The following is a 7,707-nucleotide window of genomic DNA, read 5'->3' on the forward strand; positions in this document are numbered from 1 at the left end:
CACCAACTGGGTAATAAATACTGTTATAAAGTAAAAAGAGAATCTCTTAATGGGCTTAAGAGTTAAATGCCTTTCAAAGATGGTGTATTTTAAGGTGACTTGAAAGTTCCAGCTGTGAAAGTGTTTTAATCAGGTGTAAGAAAAAATAGCCTGCAGTGTAATAATTACTTACTTAAGGTACTCATTTCTTTGCATATACTTACTCTGTTTTTATCTTTGATTGACCTGCCACATAGTCTCCTTGCATCTATTCTTTTCCCCCATCAATTCATTTTCCATGTTGTAGCCTGTTGGTTTTTACAAAATGAGATTTGCTGTGTCCTCTTCTCTCTCCCTGTACCTTCTCCAAGACTTTAGCAACCATACTAAAGCAGATCTTTAGCTACAGGGCTTGTAATTGACCTAGGGCCTCAGCTGCTAGGTTTGAACTCCATTAATGCTTCCTTACTGAGTCCTTTTCTTAGGGCTGCTTTGTGCCTAGCACTGAGGATGATATTAAGGCGGGCACTTTTCGGGGTGTGTGTGTGGGGGGTGGGGGGGACTCCTATAAAGGGTTAGTTATTACTCAGTCATTTATGAGATCTTTGCTCATGTGTTATTTCTGGGGAAATCTTTCCCATTCTTTTCATTGAATCAGGTTTACCTGTTCTGTGCACTCATAGCACCAAGAACTTTGCTTCATAGCAAGTTTCACAGTTGATATTTTATATTCAGTGAATGAATAATTGATTCCACAGTTTCACCTGGACTGAATATTTAAGCTCTGTAAGGGCAGAAAACATGTCTTTTAAGAATTTTGTTTCACTTCTCTGTCACCAGCTCCTAGCCCAATACCTGTCATATAGATATTCAAGAAATACCTCAATTAATTCAATAAATGAATTAATTTAAATATGTAGTGCCCTCAGAAACCTAAAAGAATGTTAATCTGAAAACTTTCCTATCACTAGTGTTCATTTTACATATTAAATGTTAATATTCTCCCCTAATCCTCTGCTTCTTACATTTTTGTTATTCTTAAAGGACTGGGTTATGAAAAACTTTGCAGAGCTCATATTAAGTTGAGAAATACATTTGAAAAATTTTTCTTTGCATTATATCCTTTTTTTTAGTATCAATGTTAATATGTGTGAAGTTGTCAAGTAGCTCCACAATTTTTTTAAGTTATTTTATTAACATATAATGTGTTATTTGCCCCAGGGGTACAAGTCTGTGAATCATCAGGCTTACACATTTCACAGCACTCACCATAGCACATACCCTCCCCAATGTCCATCACCCAGCCACCCTATCCCTACCCTCCCCACCACCGAGAAGCCCTCAGTTTCTTTTGTGAGATTAAAAGTCTCTTATGGTTTGTTTCCCTCCTAATCCTATCTTATTTCATTTTTTCCTTGTCTACCCGCCACAATCTCCCGCCCTGCCTCTCAAATTCTTCATATCAGAAAGATCATATGATAATTGTCTTTCTCTGATTGACTTATTTTGCTCGGCATAATACCCTCCAGTTTCATTCATGTTGCTGCAAATGGCAAGATTTCATTTCTTTTGATGGCTGCATAGTATTCCATATTTTATATATACATATAAAATATATATATATATACACATATATATATGTATATATATATCTCACATCTTCTTTATCCATTCATCTGTTGATGGACATCTAGGTTCTTTCCTTAGTTTGGCTATTGTCCACAATGATTTTAATGAAGGATAATACTCCCTACAACTCTGTTCTCCCTCCTTTTTTTGTTTCCTAGAGCTCAGTGATTTTTAGATATTTCTTTTTCATTTTCCTTCATATCTCAAAATAACACAATTGTATGGCAACTTTTATGTTTTTTACAGTTAGACATCATCTATTGACTTACTACCACAAAAGATTAGACTTTATCTTTCTTTAATCATTTTCCACTTGTTACCAAGCACTGTACTGCATGTTTCCCATCCCCCTCATCCTTCTGAAAAAATCCATATATTAAGATTTTTATATTAATATTCATTTGTGTTAACATGATTTTATAAACGTTGTTTTCAGGTGAGCCCATTACTACTCTTAGACACTTGCAAAGGGGTCCATGTCTTGTGAGCCAGACTTTAGAAGTTTTTGCTCTGGCCTTTCTCCCTCGGAGTGGAATTCAGAGAATCAAAGAAACTCTCTTTCCAGATCTCAATTTGGGTCCCTGAATTCCCTGCCTAAGTGACCCTGAAGCTGCTTCTATAGTCTGTGCAGGACCCATCCTCATGTGTCCCACTGAAAGTGGATGGTGCCACCTGTGTATGCATCTAAAGGGAAAGTGTGAGGGTATGATCCAAGCCTGGATACATGTGTTGGTCTTTAAACATGCCCACAAATTTCTTCAGTGTGTGGGTTGGATCTTGAAGTTGGAATAGAAAGGGGTAGGCTCTTGGTTTGAGGTCAGTAGCTAGCTCTCCATCTACTGCTAAGCTCTGGTGTGGAACTCTGAGAAGTATCAGGGTTTAAATTCAATCCTGGCCTTCTAGGTGATTTACTTAAGGTAGGAGGTAGGATGTATTTTATTTAATACTTTTTAAAAACTTGATTTACATTTAAAAAATGTACAGTTATATGATATATGGGCCTTCATTTATCATTCCCCTGCCCCTTTCCCAAATGTCAGAGGTGGGCCTAGCTTAGTTATGTATTGTACAGTGATTATTTTCTTTACTTGCATAGATTTTAAAATGTCTTTTGCTGGAATTAATAATTGTCTTGTGTTGCATTTGCTTTGTTTTCTCTGTGCTTATCTTTTACCCTTAATTTATCCCTTGGATGTTTATTATTATTATTTTTAAAGATTTAATTTATTTATTTGACAGAGAGAGACACAAGCAGGGGTTGTGAGCAGGCTTCCACTGCCAAGCAGGGAACTCAATGCCGATGAGATAATGACCTGAACGGAAGGCAGAGGCTTAATGACTGAGCCACCCAGGCATGCCCTCCCCTTCACCTCCACCGGAAGTTTATATCTCTTCTTAATTTATCAAAAAATTCAGGTAATGTATCTTTTTCATCTTTTGGAGATGTTCCTACTGGAGGTTTTTTCTTACTGTTAAAATTGTGATAAAATAGACATAACATAGAATTTATCATCTTAATTTTTTTTAAGTGTACAGTTTGGTAGTATTAAGTACGTTCATATTGTACAACCATCAATATCGTCCATCTCCAGAACTCTTTTCATCTTATAAAAACTGAAACTCTGTTCCCATTAAACAACGGCTCCCCTTTCCTCCCCCACTATAGCCCCTGGCAACCACCATTCTGCTTCCTCTGTCTATAATTTTGACTAATCTAAGTGTTTTACGTAAGTAGAATCATATGTGGGTTTTATTTTTTTTTTTGTGATTGGCTTATTTCACTTAACATAATACCATCAAGTTCATTCATGCTATACCGTATGTCAGAGTTTCCTTTTTTTAAAAAGTCTGAATGATATTCCATTGTATGTAGGTATCACATTTTGCTTATTCATTCATCCATCAGTGGATGAAGCGGTTATGTTCACATTTTAGCTATTGTGAATAATGCGGCTGTGAGCATGAGTATACAGATACATCATTGAAAAATCTTCTGTAGTTCTTTTGGTTATATAACCAGAAATGGAATTGCTGGATCATATGGTAATTCTATTTTAAAAATGTTGAAGAACTCTCATACTGTTTTCCACAGTGGCTGTACCATTTTACATTACCACTAATAGTGTACAGTTGTTCCAATTTCTCCACATCCTCTCTGGACTTGTTGTTTTCTATTGATTGATTGATTGATTGATGATGGTGGCCATCTGAATGTGTGTGAGATGGTATCTCATTGTGGTTTTGATTTGCATTTCTCCAATGATTAGTGATGTTGAGCATCTTTTCTTGTACTTTACATAACATTTATATATCTTCCTTGAAGAAATGTTCATTCAAGTTTTTTGCCCATTTTGGAGTTAGGTTGTTTGTTTTATTGCTGTTGAGATTTAAGATTTTATATTTATTCTAGATATTAATCTTTATCAAATATATCATTTGCAAATAGTTTCCTATTTACTCTGTTAATAGATTTACTCTGTTGCCTTTTGATGTTTTTTGTTTGTGTGCATGGTCTATGGAGTGGTTCTCAAGAACTTTGTTAGAGGGACGCCTGGGTGGCTCAGTTGGTTAAGCAGCTGCCTTTGGCTCAGGTCATGATCCCAGCGTCCTGGGATTGAGTCCCACATCGGGCTCCTTGCTCCGCAGGGAGCCTGCTTCTCCCTCTGACTCTGCCTTCCACTCTGTCTGCCTGTGCTCGCTCTCACTCTCTCTCTCTCTTACAAATAAATAAATAAAATCTTTAAAAAAAAATGTTAAAAAAAAAAAAAGAACTTTGTTAGATAGCAGAAATTCTCTGGGGAACTACTTTAAAATGCAAAGACCAAAGTCCTATGCTTGGTTAAATAAATTTGGGCCTCTGTATTCTATTGTACCTTCTCACTTGATTCTGATGCATACCTAATTTGGGAACAATAGGCCTGTGGGCACATTAAAATCACTGGAGTCTCACACCTAGAAATTCTTTTTATAAAAATTTTAATTCAGGTATAATTAACATACAATGTTATTTAGTTTCAGGTATACAAGATAATGATTCAACAATTCTATATATTACTCAGTGCTCATGAAGATAAGTGTACTCTTAATCCTTTTTAGTCTATGAGGCATAAAATTTAAAACATTTTGCAAAGCCCAACTTGACTATTTTTTTTTTAAAGATTTTATTTATTTATTTGACAGGCAGAGATTACAAGTAGGCAGAGAGGCAGGCAGAGAGAGAGAGGAGGAAGCAGGCTCCCTGCTGAGCAGAGAGCCCAATGCGGGGCTCGATCCTAGGACCCTGGGATCATGACCTGAGCCGAAGGCAGAGGCTTTAACCCACTGAGCCACCCAGGTGCCCCTCAGCAATGTTTTATAGTAAAAGTCTTTTGTATCCTTGGTTAATTTCAAAGTATTTAATCCTTTGTTTGTTTTACAGGTTTCATTTTAAAATAGGTTTGAATTCACAACAGATCTTACACACAATGATTTCAATAAATCAGGCATTCCAGAAAACAATGTAGAGGTATGACAGTTATGTAATGACTTCTTAATAGTATAATAGTATAATAAGGGATAAAGACCTTTTTCAAATAGGGAAAGAAATGAATATTTCTATAGTATTAACCCCTAAAATCTATTCTCCTTTATAGACAATAATATTATTGTCAGTCTCGTATACTTTTACTTTATAAAAAACTTCCAGAGGAAGAAATTCTGGAGATTTTCCCAGATATGCACAGCTACATTTTTCTGCAGTGCTTACAACATCTGCAAAGTATGACACATCTGGATTCAGATTCTTATGATCAAGAGGCTTCTTAATTGCCTCCATATACTCTTTGAGGTCAGTCAAAATCATAACCATGCCTGTAACAGGATCATTCGCTCCACATACTATCACCACAACTTTATAATTGTGCTCATGGTCATTGGGATTGTTCCATTTCTCAAACAATTTTAAGTTTTCTTGGTTACTCAGAGATTTGCTGTCAAGCTGGTGGGTCATGCTAAAGGAGATGATGGAAACCTTGTAGCAACCAACCATACCTCCTGCTCTTGTCACCTCACTGCTAGTATTTTATTTATTTATTTAAAGATTTTATTGACTTATTTGAGAGAGAGAAATCATAAGCAACAGGAGGGACAGAGGGAGAAGCAGACTCCTTGCTGAGCAGGGAGCCCCACATGAGCATCAATCTCAGGACCCTGGGATCATGACCTGGATTGAAGGCAGATGCTAAACTGACTGAGCCATCCAGGAGCCCCTATTCCTTCATTCTTCTTTTTTTTTTTAAACCTCCAGAAATTATTGTTTTTTAGACATTTAAAAAATTTTTATTTAATCTCTATACTCAGGGTGGGCCTGAAACTCACAAACCTGAGATTAAGAGTAACATACTCTACTGATTGAGCCAGCCAGGTGCCCCTGGAAAGGACAAACTTCCAGCTTTTTTTTTTTTTTTTAAAGTAATCTTAACTTTAGCCCAGTGTGGGGCTCAAAGCCATGACCCTGAGATCAAGATTCACATCCTCTACCAACTGAACCAGTCAGGAACCCCAGTATCTTATTGTTTTTGATGCTATTATAAATGGATTGCTTTCTTAATTTCTTTTCCATATTGTTCATTGTTTATTATATAGAAATGCAACTAGTTTTTGCATGTTGCCTTTATATCCCACTACTCTGCTGAATTTGATTATCCTAGTAATTTTTTCGGTGGGTGGAATCTGTAGTGTTTTCGATATGTAAGATCATATCATCTTGCTTTTACTTCTTCATTTCCAATTTGGGTGCCTTTTATTTCTTTCTTGCCTAATTCCTGTGGCTTGAAGTGGTGAAAGTGGGCCTTCTGGCTTTGTTTCTGATCTTAGAAGAAAAGCTTTCAGTTTTTTACCATTGAGTATGATGTTTGCTATGGGTTTTTCATATATGGCTTTTATTGTGTTTTGCTATCTTGGGGTAGTTTACTTCCATTTTTAGTTTATGTATTTATTTATTTATTTATCTCTTGAAAGGGTGCTGAATTTTATCAGATGCTTTTTCTGCATCAATTGAGATGACCATAGGGTTTTTCTATCATTCTGTTGCTGTAGTGTGTTTGTGCTGATCATTTTTTTTTAAACTTTGTCAATTTTTTTAAAGAGTTTTTTTTAACTGTATTTATTTGTCAGAGCGGAGAATGGCAAGCAGAGGGAGAATCAAGCTTCCTGCTGAGCAAGGAACCTGATGTGGGACTCAATCCCAGGACCCTGGGATCATGACCTGAGCTGAAGGCAGATGCTTAACTGACTGAGCCACCCAGGTATCCCTATACTGATCAGTTTTCACGTTGAGTTCTCCTTGCATTCCAGGAATAAATCCCACTTGGTCATGGTGTATAATCTTTCTAAAATACTCGTGAATACAGTTTACTGTTAATTTGTTAAGGAGTTTTGCATCAACATTCATAAAAGATATTGGTTTGTAGTTTTCTTTCCTTATAGTGTCCTTGACTTTGTAATTAGAGTAATGCTGGCTTCGTAAAATGAGTTAGGAAGTGTTCCTGTCTCTTCAATTTTTTGCAACAGAAGGGTTGGTGTTAGTTCATCAATAGTGTTAGTTAATTCAATATGTAGTAGAGTTCACCAGTGCATCCATCTCATCCAGAGTTGTTGTCAGGAGATTTTTGATTATTGATTCTGTCTTTTAATCTATCATTTTGTTTTTCTATCTTTGTGACTTAATCTTGGTAGATTTTATGTTTCTAAGAATTTCTTCATTTCATCTAGGTTATCCAGTTTGTTGATGTACAACTATTCATAATACTCTAATTCTTTTTATTTCTGTAGAATCAGTAGTGATTCCTACTATTTGGAGGACAGAGTCCTTCTTGGCCATCCTGTCTCCCACAAGCTGTGCAAGCTGCTCCAGGAGCATGTGCACAGCTGCCTGCCATGGAACCGAACCATGGGGAATGGGTAGCTGCTGCAATGCTACGAGCTGAAATTCACTGAAGTTAACTGCAATTTACAGTCCCAACCTTTGCCTGGAAGTGGCAAGCCTTCATTAGACTCCAGAGTTCCAAAATAGTTGTATCACAAAGATTCTGAGAGTGTAATTTTTATCTGGGCGGAGAG

At 36.5% G+C, this 7,707-nt stretch overlaps 1 pseudogene; it reads right to left on the bottom strand.

The window, feature by feature from the left end:
• Positions 1 to 5,224: 5,224 nt before the first annotated feature.
• Positions 5,225 to 5,635, bottom strand: LOC101682736 (annotated as a pseudogene).
• Between the last annotated feature and the right edge of the window lie 2,072 nt (positions 5,636 to 7,707).

This window comes from Mustela putorius, unplaced genomic scaffold (assembly GCF_011764305.1).
Source record: "Mustela putorius furo isolate JIRA1106 unplaced genomic scaffold, ASM1176430v1.1 tig00003858_pilon_pilon_pilon, whole genome shotgun sequence".
NCBI lineage: Eukaryota > Metazoa > Chordata > Mammalia > Carnivora > Mustelidae > Mustela > Mustela putorius.